At 41.1% G+C, this 13,330-nt stretch overlaps 1 long non-coding RNA gene across 1 annotated transcript in view; it reads left to right on the forward strand.

The window, feature by feature from the left end:
* The window catches only part of LOC114810346, a 36,193-nt gene that overhangs the window by 8,275 nt on the left and 14,588 nt on the right, over positions 1–13,330 (forward strand). The gene's annotated exons all lie outside the window — the stretch shown is intronic.

Here is a 13,330-nt window from a genome sequence, read left to right on the forward strand (position 1 = left end):
TTACATTCATATTCTTAACCTCTGCCATTTCCTCTATGTGTAATATATTTTAATGTCTGTGCCCCTTTTAATCTATAAATTATTTGTGGGGAGGGATCATGCCTACCCACTCTATTATTCTGTATTCTCCCAATTTCTTAGTACAGTGCTCTACCCACAGTAAGTGCTCAACATTGATTGGTTGCCAATCTTTGAGTGGAAAAATCCATCCCTGTGCTGAAAAATGAAATGTACTTTGTTGCTAATAGTTCTGATTAAGTTGAGAAGCAACATGACCTAGTCCATAGAGCATGGACCTTGGAGTCAGAAGGACCTGGGTTCTAATCCCAGCTCTGCCACTTGTCTTGCATGTGACCTTGAGCAAATCATTTAACTTCGGTATACCTCAGTTACCTCATCTGGAAAATGGAGATTGAAACTGTGAGTCACATGTCGATTAGACTGTAAGCCCGTCAAACGGCAGGGACTGTCTCTATCTGTTGCCGACTTGTTCATCCCAAGCGCTTAGTACAGTGGTCTGCACATAGTAAGCGCTCAATAAATACTATTGAATGAATGAACATGTACTGTCTGCAACCTGATTAATTTGTATCTGCCCCAGCACTTAGTACAGTGCTTGGCACATAGTAAGCACTTAATAAATGCTCAACTGTATATAGTTCCATTACCCTATTTATTTTGTTAATGAAATGTACATCGCCTTGATTCTATTTAGTTGCCATTGTTTTTACGAGATGTTCTTCCCCTTGACTCTATTTATTGCCATTGTTCTTGTCTGTCCGTCTCCCCCGATTAGACCGTAAGCCCGTCAAACGGCAGGGACTGTCTCTATCTGTTGCTGACTTGTTCATTCCAAGCGCTTAGTACAGTGCTCTGCACATAGTAAGCGCTCAATAAATACTATTGAATGAATGAATGAATAATAAATACCATAAAAGAAATAAAAAACAAGTTGCTAGTTTAGGGAATGGATCAAAAGGAATCAAAGAAGTACAACTCCTATAAAGGCTTCCCGATGACCAGGGCACTTCCATCCCTACTCACTCCCTTTCAGTCAATCAGTACTGTGCAAAGAACTTTTCTTAAGTGAATTGAAAAATACTTCAGAGTTAATAGATGTGGCTCTTTCCTCTGAGGAATTTGCAATCTAACAGGAGAGAGTGATGTTAACATAATTTCCAGATTGTCCAGGATCCCGGACACGTGGGACAACCGGGATCCTCCCTAGTCCTTCCCTCTGCCCTATGCCTTATCAGGATAACAGGAAGAGCTTTTGCTGAGTCCTTGTCTCCCAGGCCCACAAGATTTGCAACCCTCAAGATGGCTGCGTGTCTTTTTCCCCCACTATCTGGCTCCCCTACTTCCTCTTTCCCCTCCTTCCTCCTCAACCGATCCTTCTTAGTGGCTTGGATAAATATTTACAAATCCCCCAGGGACAGCACCATGGAGTGACCCTCCTATCTTCTTCTTCCTCCTAAGTGTAGGGGGCAGCCAGACTGGCCATCACAGGAAATCCTATGAGAAGGCTGATACAGAAGACAAGATGGAATATGACAAGAGACTGAAGCAGTGTGGTGGGTGTTTAGATGGAGAAGCAGTGTGGCTTAGTGGAAAGAGCACGGGCTTGGGAGTCAGAGGTCGTGGGTTCTAATCCCGACTCCACCACATGTCTGCTGTGTGACCTTGGGCAAGTCATTTAACTTCTCTGGGCCTCAGTTACCTCATCTGTAAAAGTGGGGATTAAAAAATGTGAGCCCCAAGTGGGACAATCTGATTACCCTTTATCTACCATAGAGCTTAGAACAGTGCTTTGCACATAGTAAGCACTTAACAAATAACATCATTATTTTTATTATTATTATTATTATGGAATGTCAGAGGCAGATCCTGAATATGATATGGAGGAAAAAACAACTGTTTTCAATTGTGACTGTTCACTTTCCAATGGCTTTTTCCCCATTGCTTTCAAATATGCTCATGTTTTCCCTGTCCTAAAAAAATTCTCCCTTGATCCCTACGGCTCCCTCCATTTATCGTCCTATCACCCTCCTAGTATTCCTCTCCAAATTCCTTGAATGAGTAGCCTATGCCCGTTGTCTCCAGTTCCTCTTCTCCAATTCTCTCCTTGATCTTTAAGAGGTACTGTCCTTGAGATGTCCAGTCTGGCTTCTGTCCCCTACATTACATGGAAACTGCCCTCTCAAAGGTCACCAATGATCTTCTTGACAAATTCAACAGTCTTTACAGGGATAAACAGATTAGGAGATATGACACATCCTTATCTTACACCCTTACTAATAGGAGGCCAATCTGTTTCTCCATATTCTGTTCTCATTATAGCCTCCTATTTGCAATACAGTTTCTGTATTAATGCAATTAAATGGTCTGGCATGCCCATTTTCCTTAATGTGCTCCAGAGTTTTTTGTGATCCACGCAAAGGCCTTACTATAATCAGTAAAACACATGCTAACTTCCTTTTGATAGCTTCTTGTCCTTTCAATGATTCAGTGGACATCAGAAATCTCTTGAACCTCATCCTTTCTTGAATCCTGCTGAACATTGGGCAGTTCACGGCAATTAGACTGTAAGCCCATCAAAGGGCAGGGACTGTCTCTATCTGTTACCGATTTGTATATTCCAAGTGCTTAGTACAGTGCTTTGCACATAGTAAGTGCTCAATAAGTACTATTGAACGAATGAATTCCATGTAGGTCTCCATTTGATGCTGTATAATTTTTAACAATACCTTATTGGGATGTGAGGTCAAGGTAGCTGCACAATAATTGTCACATTTAGTCGTATCTCCTTTTTTCAGTATTGTATAATAAACTGATCTCTTCCAATCAGATGGCCATTGAGTGGTTAGCTATACCTGTTGATATAATTTGGTGAGGACTTTAACCGATTCCTTCCCAGCTGCCTGAAACACCTCAATAGGAAGCCTGTCAAAACCAGGTGCCTTATTTTTGGCATGACAGTGTAAAGCTGATCTAATTTCACTTTTCATGATGAGTGGCTCTAATTCAAAAGGAGCTTCTTCACATACTTTACACATATTGCTATCTTTCTGGTATAGCCTGTGTGTATTCCTTCCATCTCTGTTTGATTCCACTAGCATCATTTTTCATCAGTTGACCTTTGCTTTTGATAAAGCCAATCCGAAGACAAAATGTTCTCTTACCTTCCTTAATCTTCTGAAATAGTGATCTTGTCCACCAGATTTGTTATTGACTTCCATTTCTTTACATATGTTGCTATAATATTTCTGTTTGTCCTTCCTCTGAGGTTAAGTGCCTCAAATATGATTTTTGCATGATCCTTAAATGCAGGGGGAATATTCTTCAGATCATATTTGGGCAGCTGTAAGGCATGATTGATATTTTTAAGCTTTAGCCTGTGTTTACACATGAACATTATGTTTTCCACAGTCAACTCCAGGCCATGATTTTGCTGCCAAAATAGAACTCTTCCATCTCTTTCTCTAAATAGTACAGTCTATTTGATTTCTAGATAGTCCATCTGGTGAAGTCCATGTGTAAAGTCATCATGAGACAGACATTAAATAAATAAATAGATAAATTACAGATATATATGGTCTGTGGGGATGGGAAGTATAGTGAATGAAGGAGCAAATAAGGATGGTGCAGAAGGGAGCAGGAAAAGAGGACAGGAGGGCTTGGTCTGGGAAAGCTTCTCAGTTGAGATGTGCCTTAAATAAGGCTTTGAAGTGAGGGAGAGCAATTATCTATTATCATGTCTAACAACTCTGTTAAAGTCTCCAAAGTGCTCAGTACAGTGATCTGCACACAGTCAGCAATCAATAAATATGGCTGATTGTTTGAAAGTCAGAGAAGAGAAGGAAGTCAAGGATAATGCCACAGTTCCAGACTTCAGACATGGATAGATGGTAACAATTGTTTTGAAATAGTTGGATAGGGGATTTGGAAGGGAAGTTGATCAATTCTTGCTTAAAATGGGTTGCTTGGGAAGATTATGTTGGTTTGGAACTAGGACAGACATGCCTGGAATATTGAGGAGCCCAAATAATATTCCCTCCTAGAGGTGATATAATTTTCATGTTGTCAAATAGCTGTTTTTTGCTATATTTATCTTTTTTGTCTGTTGTCAGTTCTTTGCTTCTCAAAAGAGCTGCCTATCCTTCACTTGTCGATTGAGGAGCCTCACGTAGGGCAGGTACTAGCATTGAATTAATAATAATAATAATAATGTTGGTATTTGTTAAGCACTTACTATGTGCAGAGCACTGTTCTAAGCACTGGGGTAGATACAGGGTAATCAGGTTGTCCCACGTGAGGCTCACAGTTAATCCCCATTTTACAGATGAGGTAACTGAGGCACAGAGAAGTTAAGTGACTTGTCCACAGTCACATAGCTGACAAGTGGCAGAGTCGGGAGTCGAACCCATGACCCCTGACTCCGAAGCCCAGGCTCTTTCCACTGAGCCACGCTGCTTCCCCAATATCCTTATATATCCTTATACCTCAATTCCCCAATATCCCCCAATACCCCCCAATATCCTTATATATATATATCCTTATACCTCTTCTCTGCACTTAGTATAGGGCTCTGCACACTGTAAACTCAATGTATCTCTTCAATAAGCAAAGAAACTATAAATGCTGGTGTTTTGCTGAGGAACTTTAAAGAAATCAGCATTGAAGGAAAATTTTAAGATGTTAAACTTTTTTTCCTCTCCTCTTCCATTTTAAGTAAAACAAAGGAGCAGAAAACAAAATAAGAAAAATATTTTATTTTTTTATTTTAACTCTGTAGACTTCTTATTTTTCAATGTAACAATATTGATATAAATTAAAATATCCCCACAACCTCTCAAATCTGCAGTGTTACTATACAGATAGGTCCCTAGAATAACATGTCATGGATTACCAAAAGAAAAATTAAACACTGAGTTCTTGGTATTTTCCAAGTTCTTATAACATATATTCTATTGAAACTTTTTTTTTGTAAATCCTCTGGACTGAGGCCATCAATGTCTATGTTCCTTAGAAACAATTCTAATAATTTATACTTTGTTGATTTCTAGAAATTGTATATTTACTCACCATTGCAATTTTGATTGTTTTATGCTATTGTTGCTCTCTCCCAAGCACTAAGTTCAATTCCAGCATGTATAAGGTACTCAATGAATGCCACTGATCAACTTAATGACAACCACATAGGTTTCACTTAATAAAATTATCAAGGATGAATTTGTCATCCTTGATTTTGTGAATTTTGCCTTCCCGTTGAACTAAGCTTATGGCTTAGTTTAGGGAAAAAAAAACAACAACAAAGGGGTGCTCGTTGAATTTCCAAATGTCTGTTATGTCAGTGTCAGATGAAGCTGTGTTTAGTCAGTTGTAGAGCAGTGGAAGTGTTGCTGTGGAGGTGGAATGGATTCTGAACCCATTTTGGGAACCAGGCCTGGAGATCTTGGATAAGCTGTTTTGGGAAGCTACACCCTCAAGGTTTTCAGCCTCATTAGAAGCCCTGCTAATGGAGTTTGAGGACCTGACCCCCATACACCCAGATGGATGAAACCATTAGAAATTCTCAGTCACTCCATAAACCATGGGAACTCATCAATCAATCAATCAGTGGTAATCACTGAGTACTTACCGTGGGCAGAACACTGTACCCAGTGCTTGGGAAAGTACAGTACGACAAAACTGGCAGTTGAGTTTCCTGGACAGAAAGAGCTTACAGTGTGAAAGTGGTGACAGACATTAAAATAGATAAAGGATAGGAGAAATGTATAGTATAAGAAGGTTTACATAAGTACTGTCGGGCTGTGGTGACTATGAGAGTGTTTAAGGGGAACACAGTGAAGAATATAGGTGAGACAGAGAGGAGGATGGTTGAATATGAAGAGGGCGGAGGTTCCAGGATTGAGGAAAATTATGGACAAGGGGTCATGATAGAGTAGATGAAATTAAGGTACAGAAAGTAGGGTGATGTTATAGTAGGAGATTAGTGAGGTTAGGTAGAAGTGAGAGATCTGAGTGCTTTAAGGCTGATGATAAACTTACATTTACTGAGGGGATGGATGGGCAATCATTGGAGATTTTTGAGGAGTGGTGAGTTGTGGGATGAAAGCTTTCTCAGAAAAATGATCCTGGCAGCAGAGCAGTATATGGCCTGGAGGAAAGAGAGAGAGGAGGCAGGGAGGTAAGGGAGGAGTCTAATGTGATAATAAAAGTGAGAAGTGATCCATGTTTGGATCACCATGGTAGCAGTTTAGGAGGGTGGCTTGTGAGAGTAGAAATGACAGGATTTCATAGCAGATTGAATGTTTGGGTTCAATGAGAGAGATGAGTCAAAGATAACACTAAGGTTATGGGCTTGTGAGACAGGGAGCATTGTGATACTGTCTTTAGAAGGATGGTGGTACTGTCTGTAGTGATGGAAAGTCATAGGGAGGACAGGACTTGGGTGAGAAGACAGTTTCTTCTATTTTGGACATGTTAAGTTTTAGGTGTCAGCGGAGCATCTGAGTAGAGATATCCTGAAGGCAGGAGGAAATAAGAGGCTGCAGAGGACATCTCTATCTCTAATCTCTCTCCCTTTCTCCAGTCTCACATCTCCTCCTGCTTTCAAGACATCTCTACTGGGATGTCTTCCCGTCACCTCAAATTTAGCATGTCCAAAGCAGAGCTTCTTATCCTCCCACCCAAACCCTGTCTTCCCCCTGACTTTCCAATCACTGTAGATGGCACCACCATCCTTCCTGTCTCACGAGCCTACAAACATGGTGATATCCTTCACTCCTCTCTGTCATTCAACCCTCATATGCAATCCATCACTAAATCCTGTCGGTCCCACCTTCACAAAGTAGCTAAAATCCACCCTTTCCTCTCCATACAAACTGCCTCCACATTAATACCATTACTCATCCTGTCCTACCTGGATTACTGCATCAGCTTCCTTGCTGACCTCTCTGCCTCCTGTCTCTCCCCGCTCCAGTTTATACTTCACTCTGCTGCCCAGATCATTTTTCTATAAAATCATTTAGAACATGTCATCATCCTCCTCAAAAAACTCCAGTGGTTGCCCATCCACCTCTGCAACAAACAAAAACTCCTCACCATTGGCTTTAAAGCACTCCTCCACCTTACCCTCTCCTACCTCACCTCACTTCTCTCCCACCATCCAGCCTGCACACTTTGCTTCTTTAGTGCTAACCTTCTCACTGACTCTTGATTTCACCTTTTTCTGTTTATTGTTGTATTGTACTCTCCCAAACAATTAGTATACTATTCTGCATACAGTAATTGCTCAATAAATACTATTGAATTAATGAGAGCGATCAGGGCTGGAGAGTAGATTTGGGAATCGTCAATATAGAGATGGTAGTTGAACCCTTAGGTGTTAATGAGTTCTCCAAGAGAGTAGGTGTAGATGGAGGATGGATAGGGAGCTAGAATTGATCCTCAAGGCACCCCCATAGATAGAGGGTGGGTGGTAGAGGAGGTCCATTTAAAGCAACTCCCTTAGAGAACTCAATTACTCCCATAGCTTTAACTACCATCTCTATGTGGATGATTCCCAAATCTACATCTTCAACCCTTATCTCTCTCCTCCTCTGCAGTCTTGCATTTACTCGTGCCTTCAAACATCTCTATTTGGATTGCTAAAATCTGTTCTTTCCTTGGTACAGTGGAATACACCCAGTTACTATGCTTGGTACATACAATTGATTGAGGTGCCTGCAAAAGAGACTGAATTGGAGGAGAACTTGGTGGGGACAATATTGGTGAAGCCAGGGTTGGTTAATATTTCTGGGAGAAGGGAGTGGCCACAGTGTGAAGATAGTAGAAAAGTCAAGCACACTAGAATGGAGTGATGGCCATTGAATTTGGCAAGAAAGAGGTGACTGGTGACTTTACAGGGGGGCATTTCTCTAAAAGGTGCAGAAGCCAGATTGCAGGGAGTTGAGAAGAGAATTGGAGAAGAGAAAGTAGATTCAGTGAGTTTAGACATATTGCTCAAGGAGTTGGGAGACGAATGGTAGCTGGGAGAAGGGCTGATACCTGGTAAGTGCTGTGGGGTCAAGGAATGGTTTTATTTGTTTTTATTTTTTTAGGATCAGGGATACGTGGGCATGCTTAAAAGCAGTGTGGAAGCAACTGTGGAAAAGTGAATGGTTGAGGATGGTCAATGGGGAGGGAAGGAGGAAGGCGGCAATTGCTTTGATAAGATAAGATACTATAATTTAAAAGATGAGATAAGATGATTTAATAAGATGAGATGGGATGGGAAAAAAAGTAATAATAATAATGTTGGTATTTGTTAAGTGCTTACTATGTGCAGAGCACTGTTCTAAACACTGGGTAGATACAGGTAATCAGATTGTCCCACATGAGGCTCACAAATTTCATCCCCATTTTACAGATGAGTTAACTGAGGCACAGAGAAGTGAAGTGACTTACCCACAGTCACCCACCTGACAAGTGGCAGAGCTGGGATTCAAATCCATGACCTCTGACTCCCCAGCCCGTGATCTTTCCCACTGAGCCACGCTGTACAAGTGGAGGGGGTAAAATTTGAAATTAGGACAGAGATTTCCTTTTAAAATATTGCTGGGAAGGATGAGAGAGTCAAAGGGGTTGGAGGAAGAAGAGACTGGAGAGGAACAGGGGAAGCAAGCTCAGTTTTACACTAGCTTCAGAATTGTCAACAAACGTAGCCAGGCTTCTTACTAAATATTTCAAGTTAAAATTAACTTTTGCTTAACAATTCAGACGAGTGTTCTCTTTACTTCAATTACACCATTGGCTGTTTCGTTCTACCTCATTGGTAAAAAAAACAGGATTGATAGTGATCAGCTGTTTTACCCAGATGCTAAGAAGATTCATAATATAATGTTTATGGAATTTTTTGAATTCATTTATAATGAGACTGTTCTGGTATTATTATTATTACTGCTCCCTTAACATGCATAGTAATGATGTTCTATTGTTGTAATCTTCCTTTTTTATATCCATCTGTGATGTTGAGCTCTAACGTCCTGTGATAGTAAATTCCATAGATTGCATAATTAAAACAGTGTCATTGTTTTATTTACATGTTTTGCTTTGGCAACTGTTGATTCACTCTTCCTTTTCTGTGGCTGAAACTAGTAGTTCTTTGATAAAGGTCCTTTAATAAAGTTAATTTTCAATATAAATGTATGCCATCTCATTTAATGGAGAAGCAAAATTGTGTAGTGGATAGACCATGGGCCTGGGAGTTAGAAAGTTATGGTTCTAATCCCGATCAACTATATGTCGGCTCTGTGACCTTAGGCAAGTCATTTCACTTCTCTGTGCCTCAGTTACCTCATCTGTTAATGGGGATTGAGACTCTGTGCCTCAGTTACCTCATCTGTTAATGGGGATTGAGACTCTGAGCCGCACATGGGAGAGGGACTGTTTCCAACCCGATTTGCCTGTGTCAACCCCAGCTCTTAAAACAGTGCCTGACACAAAGTAAGTGCTTAACAAATACTGTAATTTATTTTTTTTTTAATATACCTTGAATAGTTACAGAATGGTTTAGTGGATCAAGCATGAGTGTGGAAATCAGAAGAACCCGGGTTCTAATCCCTGCTCCTACATTTGTCTGCTGTATAATCTTGGGCAAGGTACTTATCTTCTCTGTGCCTCAATTGCCTAATCTGTAAAATGTACATTAAGACTGTAAACCCCATTTGGGACATGGACTGTGTCCCATCAGATTAGGTTATATCTACTTCTACTTAGTACAATGCCTAGCATATAGTAAGCACTTAAAAAATACCATAAAAAATCACTACCATCTATGTGCCACATTTATGATCAAATTGCAAGACTAAGATAATGGAATGCTGCTCAAAAGTATGCTCCTCACACGTAAATTATAGCAGGACGCCCAAGAGACTGCTAAGAAATGGTCTCAGATGTTAAAGGAGCTGCTGGGAACGAGGCTCCATAAGGAAGGAAGACAAAAGAAATACCCTAAAATTAAAACCATGTACCATGATGGTGGACTGCTAATTGGGGAAGTTACATGGGCTTGGGAGTCACAGATCCTGGGTTCTAATTCTGCCTCTGGTACTTGTTTACTTTGTGATTTTGGGTAAATCACAACTTCTCTGTGCCTTAGTTGTCTCATCTGCAAGAATGGCAATTAAATCCTATTTCCTCATACTTAGATTGTGAGACCCATGTAGGACAGGGACTGAATCCAACCTGATTAATTTGTATCTATCCCAGCTCTTTGTACAGTGTTTAGCAAATAGTAAGTGCTTAAAAAGCACCATTAAAAAAGAGGCCAGAAAGGGCAAAATGATCCACGTGACATGAAACTCAGGAATGGACTGATTCTCAGAGCAGAAGGTTTCAAACTCAGCATGCCTAAAACGGAACTCATTATAATTCCCCTAAAGCGACTCCTCTGTAACTTTCCCATATCACTTAGCAACACCATCCATCCTTCCCACTCTTGTTTCAATTTCAACCCTTTATTGAACTGGCACATTTTCTGAAAAAATCATTCAAATAAATAAATCATATTTATTGAGTGCTTACTATGTGCAGAGCCCTGCACTAAGTTCTTACTTATAATACAATATAACAGAGTTGGTAGACACACTCTTAGACAACTGTCAACCATCCCTTTCTCCTCAACACCTTATCCAACCTTGGCTTCTCTTACACCATCCTCTGCTGGTTCTCCTCTTATCTCTCTGGCCATCCATTCTCAGTCTGCATGGTAGGCTCTTCTTCCTCCTCCCACCCCCTAACTGTAGGGTTTCCTCATGGATCAGTTCTTGGTCCCCTTCTGTTCTCCAGCTATACTCACTCTCTTGGTGACCTCATTCACTCCCATGGCTTCAGCTATCATCTCTATGTGGTTGATACCCAAGTCTATATCTCCTCCCCTGTTCTCTCTCCCTCTCTCCAAGCTCGCATCTCCTCCTGTCTTCAGGACATCTCCACCTGGATGCCCTCCCATCACCTAAAACTCAACATGTCCAAGACTGAGCTCCTTATCTTCCATCCCAAACCCTGTCCTCTCTCTGACTTTCCCATCACCGTGGACCGCTCTACCATCCTTCCTGTCTCACAGGCCCACAACCTTGGTGTCATCCTTGACTCTGCTCTCTCATTCACCCTGTATGTCCAATCGGTCACCAAAACCTGCTGGTCTCACCTTCACAATAAGTTCCACCCATTCCTCTCCATCCACATTAGTACAGTCACTCATCCTATCCCAACTGGATTACTGCATCAGCATCCTTTCTGATCTCCCAATCTCCTGTCTCTTCCCACTTAAATCTATATGTCACTCTGCTGCCTGGATTCTATTTCTACACAAACGTCTGGGCATGTCATCTCTCTCCTCAAATATCTCCAGTGGTTGCCTATCAACCTCCGTATGAAGCAAAACACCTCACTATTGGCTTCAAAGCTCTCCATCACCTTGTTTCCTCCTTCATCACCACCCTTCTCTCCTTCTACATCCCAGCCTGCATACTCTGCTCCTCTGGTGCTAACCTTCTCAATGTACCTTGTTGTGGGCTGCCCCACTGTCGACCCCTGGCCCATGTCCTACCCTTGGCCTGGAATGCCCTCCCTCCTCAAATAGCCAAACAATCACACTTCCACCCCTTAAAGCCCTACTGAAGGCTCATCTCCTCCAGGAGGCCTTCCTTTTCTAAGCTTCCCTCTTCCTCAGCTCCCCCTCCCCCCCCATCATCTCGATTTGCTCTCTTTGCTCTACCTTCCCTCCCTACCCCACAGCACTTGTGTATATATTTACAAATCTATAATTCTATTTATTCATACTGATGCTATCAATGCCTGTCTACTTGTTTTGATGTCTGTCTCCCCACTTCTAGACTATGAGCCTGTTGTGGGTAGGGATTGTCTCTATTTGTTGCTGAATTGTACTTTCCAAGCACTTAGTACAATGCTCTGCACAAAGTAAGCACTCAATAAATACGATTGAATACATGAATAAATGAACAAGGAACTTCCTCTGCACCCAAACCGCTTCCATCCTGGTACAAATTCAAATCTTGCCTTTGCTCACATATTGCATTAGCCTCCCCTCTGGTGTCCCATCCTCCAGCCTTTCCCCCTTTAATTTGTACTACATGCTACTAAAGAAGCAGTGTGGTTTAATGGATTGACCACAGGCCTGGGGATCAGAAGGACTTGGGTTCTAATACTGGCTCCACCACTTGTCTGCTGTGTAACCCTAGTCAAGTTACTTTATTTCTCTAAGTGTAAGCCCCATATAGGTCAGGGCTTGTGTCTAACCTGATTAAGTTGTATCTACCCCAGAACTTAGAACAGTACTTGGCACATAGTAAGCTCTTAACAGTTACCATAATCATTATTATTATTATTGCACATGCTATTTTCCTGAAGTATTACTTAGCCCACATTCCTCCTTTCTTCCAAACCATTTTCTGCCTCTTCATGTTTCCTCTAGACATAAGCTCCTTGTGGGTGGGAATCATGTCTACTAATTCTATTGTATTGTACTCTCCCCAGTTCTTGGTACAGTGTTCTGAACACAGAAAGAGCTCAATCAATACCATTGATCGATTGATTCATATGAATCCCAAATTCTCAAAATCAGCTTCAGGGATCTCTGCCATATGGTTTTACCTTATGAATTTGCTCTTTGCCCACTATACTCCAATTCACTGTCTTTGCTCTTCCCAAGCCAAACAATTAGCTATTACTCACTCTCACTCTTGACTTTTCTGTCTCCATCTCCACACTCACAATGTTCCCTAGAATAGGGATTCCTGTCCTCCACACATAATACAAACACATAGCTCTCCCCAGTTCAAATCTTTCTTAACAGTCCTCCTCCTTCCACAGGCTTTCTCCAATTAATTTATCAACACATTGAATCTTGTCATATCTCCCTCGTCAGACAACCTTTGCACTTACAAACTTAATTTGCACCCTCCTTATCATTTGTATGTCTATGTCCAGTCTATTTTGACTACTATTAGTTAATACATCAGTCACTTAATATTTATTGAACACTGAGTGTTTAAGCATTTCTTGTCAAAAACTCTCATACAATGCCCTCCATGACTTAAGAATATGATGAAAGAGACAAACCTCGGAACACTACAGAAAAAGGACTCCACACTCTGCAGACTGCAAATACCATTGTTCATCATAGGATAACCTATCTCAATCAGTAGGATTTTCTTGGGCGCTTACTCTGTACAGAACGCTCTACTCAGTTATCACTTGAGAAAGTGCAATAGAGCAAGTAGACAGGATCCCTTTCTTCAAGGACCTGACAATTTTGAAGGAG

This window comes from Ornithorhynchus anatinus, chromosome 3, assembly GCF_004115215.2.
Source record: "Ornithorhynchus anatinus isolate Pmale09 chromosome 3, mOrnAna1.pri.v4, whole genome shotgun sequence".
Classification (NCBI taxonomy): domain Eukaryota; kingdom Metazoa; phylum Chordata; class Mammalia; order Monotremata; family Ornithorhynchidae; genus Ornithorhynchus; species Ornithorhynchus anatinus.